The sequence below is a fragment of the Salmo salar genome, chromosome ssa19 (assembly GCF_905237065.1).
Source record: "Salmo salar chromosome ssa19, Ssal_v3.1, whole genome shotgun sequence".
Taxonomy (NCBI): Eukaryota; Metazoa; Chordata; class Actinopteri; order Salmoniformes; family Salmonidae; genus Salmo; species Salmo salar.
Window position 1 is genome coordinate 67,350,287 of NC_059460.1, and position 13,415 is coordinate 67,363,701.

A 13,415-nucleotide genomic window follows, 5' to 3' on the forward strand; every position below is an offset into this window, starting at 1 on the left:
AATGTCTGCCCTACTAGAGCTGCCCTGCTCAACTGTAAGTGCTGTTATTGTGAAGTGGAAACTTCTAGGAGCAACAACTGCTCAGCTGCTAAGTTGTAGGCCACACAAGCTCACAGAATGGGTTCGCCAAGTGCCGTAGTGTGTAAAAATTGTCTGTCCTCTCTGCAACACTCTACAGAGTTTGGAAAACACTTCCTGCCCCAATGCATAATGCCAACTGTAAAGTTTGGTGGAGGAGGAATAATGGTCTGGGCTGTTTTTCATGGTTCAGGCTAGGCCCCTTAGTTCCAGTGAAGGGAAATCTTAACGCTACAGCATAGAATGACATTCTAGACAATACTGTGCTTCCAACTTTGTGGCAACAGTTTGGGTAAGGCCCTTTTCTGTTTCAGCATGACAATGCCCCCGGTCACAAAGCGAGGTCCATACAGAAATAGTTTGTCGAGATCGGTTTGGAAGAACTTGACTGGTCTGCACAGAGCCCTGACCTCAACCCCATTGAACACCATTGGGATGAATTGGAACGCCGACTGCGAGCCAGGTCTAATCGCCTGATATCAGTGCCCAACCTCCCTAATGCTATTGTGTCTGAATGGAAGCAAGTCCCCGCAGCAATGTTCCAACATCTAGTGGAAAGCCATCCCAGAAGAGTGAAGGCTGTTATGGTAGCAAAGGGGGGACCAACTCCATATTAATGCCCATGATTTTGGAATGAGATGTTTGCCAAGCGTGTGTCTACGTACTTTTGGTCATGTAGTGTATTTTCTTGTAACAACTGCTTGTAGAACTCTTTTTGATATTTTAAAAGAACCTTCAACTGTGATAGCGAGACACCACTGCCCTTAACGGTACTCCCACCAGCTTTGGTCATGGAAGTAATGTAGGCTACTCTTACTCCTCAAGCTGCTAAGGAAACCTGGCTAGCTTGAAATCTAGCTTACGTTAGTTAGAAGCTAGGCTAGCGTCTGCACTAACGAGGGAACAATGAGCTACTTCTCTGGAGCAAAATAGACCTGCTATTCTTCTCTGTAATACAGTAAATGTCCTACACATTAATGTTATGTTGATCATTATTTGCAAATAAGTCTTAGAACTCAGTTATTCCGCAAAAAAAGCCACAAGAAAGATGCACGTTTCAATGCATGTCACCAGAACCGAAAGGTTGGTCTGGTCATCTGAGGACCAGGCTAATTGACACTGCCAACTGCTACATACTGTCATGGGTGACAATGGCACTAAGCCAACCCTGAACATCTAACACCCTCTGTCTGGCTTAGAGCGACATGATGACGGTCAGAAACTTGCGCAATCTATATCCTCTGAGGTATAATTCAGAGAAGAGCTAGCCAGTTTAGGCCTTATTTCCTGTTCAGAGAACTGACCTTAGAAACACCAGATTTAAACTAGGCTAGACTGGAGTTTCACTTTAATAGTGAGTTTGAAGTCTTATGATGGAACCTTTACGGAGCTAGGTTGGTTTTAAAGCAATGGCTGATTTATAAATAGTAAGTTAAAAGCAGGGAAGGTATATAGATGGACTCCCTGAGAGAGATAAATGCTGGCCAGCTCAGCCTCGTAGGCGTACTCAATTCTCAAACCAGCTAGATGAGTCAACAGACGTGGCGGGCCTGGCACAGCTCCTGGTATACACTACCGTTCAAAAGTTTGGGGTCCCTTAGAAATGTCCTGTTTTAAAAGAAAAACACATTTTTCTGTCCATTAAAATAACATCAAATTGATCAGAATTAGTGTAGACATTGTTAATGTTGTAAATGTCTATTGTAGCTGGAAACTGCTTTTTATTTTTATGGAATATCTACATAGGCGTACAGAGTCCCATTATCAGCAACCATTACTCCTGTGTTCCAACGGCACATTGTGTGAACTAATCCAAGTTTATCATTTTACGAGGTGAATTGATAAGTAGAAAACCCTTTTGCAATTATGTTAGCACACCTGAAAACTGTTCTGATTAAAGAAGCAATAAAACTGCAAAACACATCACGGCAACTGGTTTGAGACATTCACCAGTAAAGGTAAATAATGTATTTACATTCAGTAATCTTGCTCTGATTTGTTATCCATTTTTATATTCAAATGTACGAACTGGGTTTTATAGTTTGAACCCCTGCTGTTTCTGGCCTCACCCTGCCCGGCTATCTAGATGTGGGAAGGTTAGTGTTTTTCCTGTAGGGAAGCTAATTATCCATGTATGACCTTCCTGGGAGTGTATAAATGTAAAAAATATATCTATTTTTTCGATGTTCTCTATAGTTATGTACTTAAATACACTTCTCAAAAAAATAAAGGGAACACTTAAACAACACAATGTAACTCCAAGTCAATCACACTTCTGTGAAATCAAACTGTCCACTTAGGAAGCAACACTGATTGACAATACATTTAACATGCTGTTGTGCAAATGGAATAGACAACAGGTGGAAATTATAGGCAATTAGCAAGACACCCCCAATAAAGGATTGGTTCTGCAGGTGGTGACCACAGACCACTTCTCAGTTCCAATGCTTCCTGGCTGATGTTTTGCTCACTTTTGAATGCTGGCGGTGCTTTCACTCTATTGGTAGCATGAGACGGAGTCTACAACCCACACAAGTGGCTCAGGTAGTGCAGGTCATCCAGGATGGCACATCAATGCGAGCTGTGGCAGGAAGGTTTGCTGTGTCTGTCAGCGTAGTGTCCAGAGCATGGAGGCGCTACCAGGAGACAGGCCAGTACATCAGGAGACGTGGAGGAGGCCGTAGGAGGGCAACAACCCAGCAGCAGGACCGCTACCTCCGCCTTTGTGCAAGGAGGAGCAGGAGGAGCACTGCCAGAGCCCTGCAAAATGACCTCCAGCAGGCCACAAATGTGCATGTGTCTGCTCAAACGGTCAGAAACAGACTCCATGAGGGTGGTATGAGGGCCCGATGTCCACAGGTGGGGGTTGTGCTTACAGCCCAACACCGTGCAGGACGTTTGGCATTTGCCAGAGAACACCAAGATTGGCAAATTCGCCACTGGCGCCCTGTGCTCTTCACAGATGAAAGCACTCGGGAGGCCCTATAAATATAATTTTTTTGACAATTTGGAACAGTGTAAACAATGCTAAACACATTCTAAATAATACCAGTAAGGCTGGTCTAACGAAACCTTTACAGCATTGCAAAGATATTTAAAACAGCCGATTTTTGTGAAATTGTTGCGTGAGGCTTGATGCTCACGGAATCAGTAGGCTATCAACCAAACACTCAAACAGAAGCAGGATCTGTCTTATTTCTGTAGATAGATATATGGATGATTTATAAAACCTGGCACATAACAGTTAGGCTATTGATTAGAGACCTAATTTTAAGTTGGTTTCCTCACTTTTCTTAGACAATTTAAGCTGAGCTGTTTTCTCGTCTCCTAATTCTGCTGCTACCTCCGCCACATTGTTCTCAACACCAATATGCTGTTTATTATTCATATTGCAACAAGGTCTAGGAAAAGGATCCAATTCAACAGCGCACTGTTTCTGAACCTCTGACAGCGACCACTATCCGATGCAGGAGAAAGCGCATACTGTTATAAAATATAATTTGTATTGCACCATTGTTGTTCTTACATAATATAACCATATACTATTTCAATAGCACATGTCTTAGACCGATTGACTGTGGCATCCCAACAGCCTACACAATGGATCAGTCCACTCAGACATGCGCAAATCAGACAGGTGTCTTGTACACCATGTGTGTATATATATATATATATCAACTAAAGAAATCTCGGGCGACCAACAGCCTATTGCCCAAACAATCTACCAGTCGACTAAATGGGGTCAGCCCTACAAGGGATAAAGGTGGTCAAAGTTGACCCATTTTGCATACCATACCATGAGACATCCATGTCTTCATCAGTGGAAAAGATAAATGGTTATATAATTTAGCACTAGAACCACTGGGCAGTCATTCTAATGGCAACATTCTAAAATGATTTTAAAAATGGTTGTGTTTAAGAAGGCCATTAGAATACTAATTTATTTTGTATTTTTTGTATAACACTAGCAATTTCATTCGTTTTTTACTGTAGGCTATAGGTACACTGAACAAAAATATAAAGGCAACATGTAAAGTGTTGGTCCCATGTCTCATAAGTTGAAATAAAAGATCCAAGACATTTTCCATACACACACAAAGCAAATTTCTCTAAAATGTTTTGCACATAATTGTTTGCATTTCTGCTTTGCCAAAATAATCCATCCACCTGATAGGTGTGGCATATGAAGAAACTGATTTAACAGCATGTTTATTACACAGGTGCACCTTGTGCTGGGTACAATAAAAGGCCACTCTAAAAATGTACAATTTTGTCACACAGCACAATGCCACAGATGTCTTAAGTTGAGGGAGCATGCAATTGGCATGTTGACGGCAGAAATGTCCACCAGAGCTCTTGCCAGAGAATTGAAAGTGTAATTTCTCAACCATAAGCATTGAAGAGGAGTGGGACAACATTCCACAGGCCACAGTCAATGGCCTGATCAACTCTATGCGAAGGAGATGTGTTACGCTGCATGAGGCAAATGGTGGTCACACCAGATACTGGCTGGTTTTCTGATCCATGCCCCTACCCTTTAAAGATATCTGTGACCAATGGTTGCATCTCTGTATTCCCAGTCATTTAGAGACTAATACATTTATTACAGACTAATAAATTCCTTTCAGTTGACTGATTTATTAGAGACTAATAAATTCCTTTCAATTGACTGATTTCCTTATATGAACTGTAACTCAGTAAAATCTTTGCAATTGTTGCATTTTTATATTTTTGTTCAGTGTAGAATGGCCTGCCCTGTTCTTCATTCACAATTGGTGATTACATAATTATGCATCATTCGCTTCCCCTCTTTCAACTCACCCTTTCTCCCCATCATACTTTACTTAATTTATTGAATCTGTTATACAGTGCAATTGGAAAGTATTAGACCCCTTCCCTTTTTCTAAAATGGATTAAATAAAAATGTCAATCTACACACAGCACCCCATAATGACAAAGCAAAAACAGGTTTTAGACATTTTTGCAAATGTATTAAAAATAACACCTTATTTACGTAAGTATTCAGACCCTTTGCTATGAGATGTGAAATTGAGCTCAGGTGCATCCTTTTTTCCATTGATCATCCTGTGTGTTTCTACAATATGATTTGGAGTCCAGCTGTGGTAAATTAAATTGATTGGACATGATTTGGAAAGGCACACACCTGTCTATATAAGGCCCCACAGTTGGCAGTGCATGTCAGAAAAAAAACAAGCCATTAGGTCAAAGGAATTGTCCGTAGAGCTCCGAGACAGGATTGCATCGAGACACAGATCTGGGGAAGGGTACCAAAAATGTCTGCAGCATTGAAGGTCCCCAAAAACATAGTGGCCTCAATCATTCTTAAATGGAAGAAGTTTGGAACCACCAAGACTCTTCCTAGAGCTGGCTGCCTTGCCAAACTGAGCAATCACGGGAGAAGGGCCTTTGTCAGGGAGGACCAAGAACCCAATGGTCACTCTGACAGTGCTCCTCTGTGGAGATGGGAGAACCTTCCAGAAGGACAACCATATCTGCAGCACTCCATCAATCAGGCCTTTATGGTAGAGTGGCCAGATGGAAGGCACACACTTCCAAATGGCAGCTTAAAACTCTGACAATGAGAAATAAGATTCTCTGGTCTGATGAAACCTAGATTGAACTCTTTGGCCTGAATCCCAAGCGTCACATCTGGAGGAAACCTGGCACCATCCCTATGGTGAAGCATGGTAGTGGCGGCATGCTGTGGGGATGTTTTTCAGTGGCAGGGACTGGGAGACTCGTCAGGATCGAGGGAAAGATGAAGAGAGCAGAGATCCTTGATGAAAACGTGCTCCAGAATGCTCAGTTTCTTTTTTTTCATGAATTTGCAATGTCTAATCCTGTTTTTTGCTTGGTCGTTAAGGGGTATTATGTAGATTGTATTTTTTCTTTGTCAATTTAATCAATTTTTAGAATCAGAGTGTAACGTAACAAAGTGGAAAAAGTCGGTCTGAATGAGGGATGCATGATATATCGGTGAACATATCAGAATCGGACGATATTAGCTACATTTACATTTACGTCATTTAGCAGACGCTCTTAGCCAGAGCGACTAGCTAAAAATGGCAACATCGGTATCGGCCCGATGTCTAGTTTAATGCCGACATCAAAGCTACCGTGCATACCTATATAATGTAGGTACATGACATAATGACGCCCCGTAAAATTTTGTGCTACACGTGCAACACAGCATTCCTAACCTAGCCCACACAATGTCTGCTGTGTGGATTGAGCAGTCATTTGAAAGAGTAAGACATTTTCAGCGAGACAACTCAAAGGTGAAATCCATTAAATCCAAGATAATGGAATTAATTGCCCTTGACAATCAACCGTTCTCTGTCGTGGGTGATGTTGGCTTTCGCTGACTGGTCGAGCACCGGTAAACACTACCAAGTGCGCTATTTTTCAGATGTTGTCCTACCAGAGTTACACAGTAATAGCGTTACTGCTATTAGCTTCACGACATACATACTATGGAATGCCGTTTGGGTCTTTGCGTGTCAAAAAAGATACAGTAGCACTGTCAAAGCTGTACAAAAAAGTCTGCAAACAAGCAAACACCGGCCACAAACGATGTGCTTACAATACCGCGTTGGTAATAAAGCATAATTTGTTTGACCGCAACTTCTGAGGTAGCTAGCTTTAGTTTGCTACCTAGCTAGCACCAATACAATCAGCCTGAAAACAATGTAGGAACTGCAGTCATTTTCATTATTCTTAGCAATGATTTAGGAATCCTTGTGAGTAAGTATTAGTTAGGTTGCCACTTGTTGTTCGCCTATTGAAATTGAACTTCAGTTCATGAAAATAAATAGCTAGCCAGCTACTTAACCCTGTTGCCCAAAGCTAACATTATTTGCAGCCAGCTAGCTTAATCTGGCTAGTGACGCTCGACCGGACCGGTTTATGTGTTTTGGAGCTAGCCACAATAAGGATTAGGCACAATAGTGGAATTTGCGGTTAGCCTACAAAATAAGTGTCATTGACAGTGATGCAAATTAACACAAATAGGAGAATGCCATACTTTTATTTTGAAGGCTGATCGCCAAGTCCACTATTGTAGCTTATCCTTATTGTGGCTAGCTTCACATAGATGGGTCCGACCACCATTAATCAAATAAGAACTGTCTTATAAATTAGGGTTATTTTAGATGATGACACATAGCTATATAGTTATTTTATTTAACCTTGTATTTAAATAGGCAAGTCAGTTAAGAATATATTCTTATTTACAATGACGGCCTACCAAAAGGCCTCCTGTGGGGACGAGGGCCTGAGATTAAAAATAAAAAATAAATACAACACAAATATAGAACAAATCTTACATCACGACAAGAGAGTCAACACAACACTACATAGAGACCTAAGACGAGAACATAGCAAGGCAGCAACACATGACAACACAGCATGGTAGAAACATAACAACAACATGGTAGCAACAGAACATGGTAGCAGCACAAAACATGGTACAAACATTATTGGACACAGACAACAGCACAAAGGGCAAGAAGGTGGAGACAACAATACATCATGCAAAGCAGCCACAACTGTCAGTAAGACTGTCCATGATTGAGTCTTTGAATGAAGGGATTGAGATAAAACTAACCAGTTTGAGTGTTTGTTGCAGCTCATTCCAGTCGCTAGCTGCAGCGAACTGAAAAGACGAGCGACCCAGGGATGTGTGAGCTTTGGGGACCTTTAACAGAATGTGACTGGTAGAATGGGGGTTGTATGTGGAGGATGAGGGCTGCAGTAGATATCTCAGATAGGGGGGAGTGAGGCCTAAGAAGGTTTCATAAATTAGCATCAACCACTGTTGCTTGCCTTGACTACAGCCAAGCGTGTCAATGATTTTTGTGCTCTTTCGACGAGACCCGACTGCCTTGCCATAAATGGTGACTTGAGCAGAGCGGTATTACGTCCTAACCTGGCGTTTAAGCCGAAGGTTATTAAGAGCTCATACAGGTCACAGACTGTTAAGCTATGGGCTTTCTCCCCCCTCCTCATGAGGAGCGAAGAGAGGAGAGACTTCATCGCCTGTGCCCGGTGCGCGCCTTAGCGTGCTACGTGCAGCGCCCGGCGATGATTAGGTCATCACCTCAGTTGTTTGTGTGTCACGGTGCTAATGCACTGGGTAGACCACTTTCAAAACAGCGGCTGTCTCATTGGCTTTGCGAAGGCATTGAGACGGCTTATGAGACGGCAGGGCGACCAATGCCTCATGGCGTAAGAGCCCACTCCACTCGTGGAGTAGCGGCGTCTACGGCACTTTTCAGAGGAATTGGGGTAGAGGATATTTGTGCAGCGGCATCGTGGTCGTCACCGTCTCCTTTTATCCGATTCTACCTATTGGACATGTCGTCTAACTCTCTAGCTCGTTCTGTACTCAGCGTAGTTGAGGGCAGAACTTGAGTTAAGAAAGGTTGCAGGACTAATGGGCTGTGTTCCCATTAGGTCCGCTCTTTTTTGACAGAAGAGAGAGAGACACGTGTAACAGCCTTTGTTTGACACTGTCATTGTGCTGGGAAATAGTACTGTAACCTAGTGTTACTTGACTATTAGACCGGTCACTAAAGTTGAGGGAATATTGAGGCATCATCCATCTGCTGAGGCAGAATAGTTGGCCTAAATTCTATTGTCTGCCCACGAATCATTGGCTCTGCCTATGGATTGAGTGTGGTGGGTTACACTGAGAAAGCAGTGAGCATGTCTTCTAAACTGGTTCAGCCTGTACTCAGCTTTGCTGACGTGAAGGCTAGAATTAAGGCGGGAAAACACAGGATTAATGGACAGGGTTTCCATCAGGTCCGTTTTTTCCTTTATTAGAAGGACTGCAGGACATGACTCCTGGCTGAATGGCACAGTTGAGTCATGTGTTATATCTTGCCCACCAGTCTATGACTGTGTTGGGCAGAGGGATTAGGGATATATTTTTGTAATTGATATTACAGTACTATTAGACCAATCTGAATATCAATAGAGTTGAGTTCATCTATCTGTGGTACAGTTAGTATGACTCATATTCTATGATCTGCTCACTAGTCATTGGCTTTGCCTTTAGACTGAGTGAGCGGATTAGATCAAAGACACAGCACATTGTAACTTAGTGTGGTTCACAGTAAGTTACAGTACTGTGGGAATTGGTTGCAGCCATTGCTGAGCTGACCTTTTCTTAAGTGGAAAGTGTTTGGCTTGGCAGGGAGTACATTTTGGGAGCGTTTCGCTCCGCCTTAGACCACTAGGAGCAGAGCTCCCCTATGGGGCGGAGCTCCACGATGTAGAACGATAGTTACCAGAGTGTAACTCCAGTTCTATGAGTGGAGCGGAGCCCCATAGGGCTTAAGGCCCTGCCGACCCCTAGTCTCGCTGAAGATAATTTTTCGGGAGGCTGATTGAGGGGAAGCGTACCCTTATATACTCCTATTGGCTGCAGGTGTGTGCATAATTTTCTCTCAGGCTATTCGCTGCCTAGGCAGCGGGGTAAACCACTAGGAGCAGAGCTCCCCTATGGGGCTCCGCTCCACTCAGAACTGGAGTTACACTCCGGTAACTATCGATTTCTTTCATTTGATGCCTAATGAACTTGACCCAGATGACCCTTTACTCCACGTGTCAAACTCGTTCCATGGAGGGCCGAGTGTCTGTGGGTTTTCGCTCCTCCCTTGTACTAGATTGATGAATTTAAGGTCACTAATTAGTAAGGAACTCCCTTCATCTGGTTGTCTAGTTCTTAATTGAATTTCTTTTTTTTAACTCGGCCCTCCGTGGAATGAATTTAACACCCCTGCTTTACTCCGTTATAAGCAATAAAATCAAATCAAATGTATTTATATAGCCCTTCTTACATCAGCTGATATCTCAAAGTGCTGTACAGAAACCCAGCCTAAAACCCCAAACAGCGAGCAATGCAGGTGTAGAAGCACGGTGGCTAGGAAAAACTCCCTAGAAAGGCCAAAACCTAGGAAGAAACCTAGAGAGGAACCAGGCTATGAGGGGTGGCCAGTCCTCTTCTGGCTGTGCCGGGTGGAGATTATAACAGCACATGGCCAAGATGTTCAAATGTTCATAGATGACCAGCATGGTCAAATAATAATAATCATAGTAGTTGTCGAGGGTGCAACAAGTCAGCAACACAAGAGTAAGTGTCAGTTGGCTTTTTCATAGCCGATCTTTGAAAGTATCTCTACCGCTCCTGCTGTCTCTAGAGAGTTGAAAACAGCAGGTCTGGGACAGGTAGCACGTCCGGTGAACAGGTTAGGGTTCCATAGCCGCAGGCAGAACAGTTGGAACTGGAGCAGCAGCACGGACAGGTGGACTGGGGACAGCAAGGAGTCATCATGCCAGGTAGTCCTGAGGCATGGTCCTAGGGCTCAGGTCCTCCGAGAGAGAGAGAAAGAGAGAATTAGAGAGATCATATTTAAATTCACACAGGACACCGGATAAGACAAGAGAAATACTCCAGATGTGACAGACTGACCCTAGCCCCCCGACACATAACCTACTGCAGCATAAATACTGGAGGCTGAGACAGGAGGGGTCAGGAGACACTGTGGCCCCATCCGATGAACCCCCCGGACAGGGCCAAACAGGTAGGATATAAACCCACCCACTTTGCCAAAACACAGCCCCCACACCACTGGAGGGATATCTCCAACCACCAACTTACCATCCACACCTTAGGTGTCCACTAACTCACTAATACATGATTTGTTCTCTCTGTGAAGGTGTCATTCGTTGAACTTTCAGCCATCCAAAACCCACAAGAAGATCCTGAAGAAGATGTGCAAGTTTCTGTTCAAAGGGGAGATACCAATGGAACAGGGCGATGGTAAGAGAATATTTTCTTTTGAAAAGCTGTCTAATAAATGTCACATTTATATTTGGTAGGCTTCCCTGTACTAGGGATGGGCATGAGTACAAGAACCAAGTTCACCTCACTGCAGAGCCGTAGAACATGTGCATGCTTCAATGTGGACGGGGCTACACATTTAGCCCCGCCCATGGACGTCAGTATTCATTCACAGGCCTACCAATCTACACACATTTTGTGTACCATGCATGCAATTTTACGCTGGTACAAAAAAACAACCCTAAAATACGCAGAAAAATAATAGCTCCCCCCCCCCCCCCCCGTTGACGTATTTTCCTCCCTCGAGCTGGATGGCAGCTCTCCACTTCCACTTTGATACCACTGATGTGTAAGAAAAGTTTGTTCTACATTTTTTTCTACCCTATTTGCCAAATACTTTCCCAAAATTGTATGTTAGTCAAGCACACAACCACTATTTTATAGTTAGCTCCTTAGCTAAGGCATCATTACGATGAAGGTAGTTAGCTACAGCATTTAATCAACTAAGCGAGAACAATACCGTCTTTCACAGAAAGTTATGCTAGGCTGTTAAAAATTAAGTAGGCCTATGTTAATTATTCAGTTCTTGATCTAGTGTTTTTCATCATTAGGGTTTTTCAACCCTGCGCCACTGGGTAGCACAGAGCAACACTTTAAGGGGCATTGTACTAATAATGGTGCTGCCTAGGGAAACATTCCCGCTGTTTTTAGTGCCTGTCTGCACGTTCAAACTAAAACAATGTAACTAATAATGTCGTGAAAAGTGTCCCATAGACATGAATTTGGAGGGCAGAAATGATTAAATATTAAAGCGTTGGACCTCTCACTAAAGCCGTCAGTCAAAAGTTATACTTAAATCCAAACTGGATTTAATGAAAAATTACATGAAAAGCGCACATTTGTGAAGCCCAAACTCTAAAAGTAATTGGAAAGGTAGATACAAATTATTTGTAAAGTGGTTACAATAAAGAATGTAAACAAGATGCTGTTTTTATTTACAGTAGTGATGGACAGCTGAAGGAATTTTGTATTTCTTCATCTTTATGATTTCATTAATAAAATAACGAGAAAAAAGTATTTCAAAATGCAGATGTTCATTTAAACTACATTTTAGTTGCACTTCCAACCAGCTCCACGACCATGGGTAAAACCTTGCTGAGATGATCAATGTATTTGTTGCATTGTTGTATCGTCAATTTCTCTAGCCAAAATCTTTGCTTGTCGGCTTGGCAGAGTTACAGATTAATATTTTCAGTTGATGCCAAACAAGTTCGATCTCGTTTAAATCAGGAGACCTACATGTAGAGATGAAAAAAACATTTTTAGATATACTCGAGGCCTACTGTAGGTCTTTATATTTATTTAACCTTTATTTTACTACATAAATGTCTACTTACTTTGCTGGCATCTTGACCCAGTTTATGCCCTCATTTGCAATGCAAACCCGTGTGGCAGTGTGTTTTGGGTCATTGTCTACATTTGGAGAAGGAAAAAAATACATTTAGCCTAACAGCCAACATTAGGTGCAATACTAGAAATATACATGTAAATAGGCCTAAACATAACAAAATATTGCTATAATCCTACCTTGAACGAAACGATGTGGTCACAGAAACCCCTCGCTGACATAGGGTCCAGCATATCTCTTGATGATTTCTTCCTCAAATCTCGAGCCATGATACCTGAAAACAGAGGCAACAGTGAATTATTGTTGAACACATAGCAGTCTGTGAGGTGTAGGCTACAATATTTTATGTACCTTTTGCTTTGTAAATAGCCAAACTTAGCATCAAAAATCAAATATGGTCCTGGTCCCTGGCGAGAAATTACCCTCCACACATGGAGTTTGAGCGGATGCTTGGGACTCGGCTTCCTTGATCTTCCTTTTTGTCAGTAGCAATTTTGAGCAAATTGCTCAAGGGCCACGGTTGATTCATCTGTGAAGATGACATCATTGAATGTCTCGCCAGCTTTGATCCATTCCTGGCCCTGCAGGATACGAAGTTCTTTGTTTGTCAGACGAATCATCGGGTCAAAACTACAGTACAGGACAAGACAAGCGAACACACAAGATTAATGTTCGGGATTTTATATATATATATATATATATATATATATATATATACACACACACACACACACACACACACACACACACACACACACACACACACACACACACAGTTGAAGTTTACATACACCTTAGCCAAATACTCAGTTTTTCACAATTCCTGACATTTAATCCAAGTACAAATTCCCTGTTTAGATCAGTTAAGATCACCACTTTATTTTAAGAATGTGAAATGTCAGAATAATAGTATAGAGAAAGATTTATTTCTGCTTTAATTTATTTCATCACATTCCCAATGGGTCAGAAGTTTACATACACTCAATTAGTATTTGGTAGCATTGCCTTTAAATTGCTTAACTTGGGTCAAATGTTTCAGGTGGCCTTCCACAAGCTTCC

At 42.3% G+C, this 13,415-nt stretch overlaps 1 pseudogene; it reads right to left on the bottom strand.

The window, feature by feature from the left end:
* Positions 1-12,051: 12,051 nt before the first annotated feature.
* LOC123728971 (uncharacterized) lies at positions 12,052-12,976 on the bottom strand (annotated as a pseudogene).
* Positions 12,977-13,415: the final 439 nt, after the last annotated feature.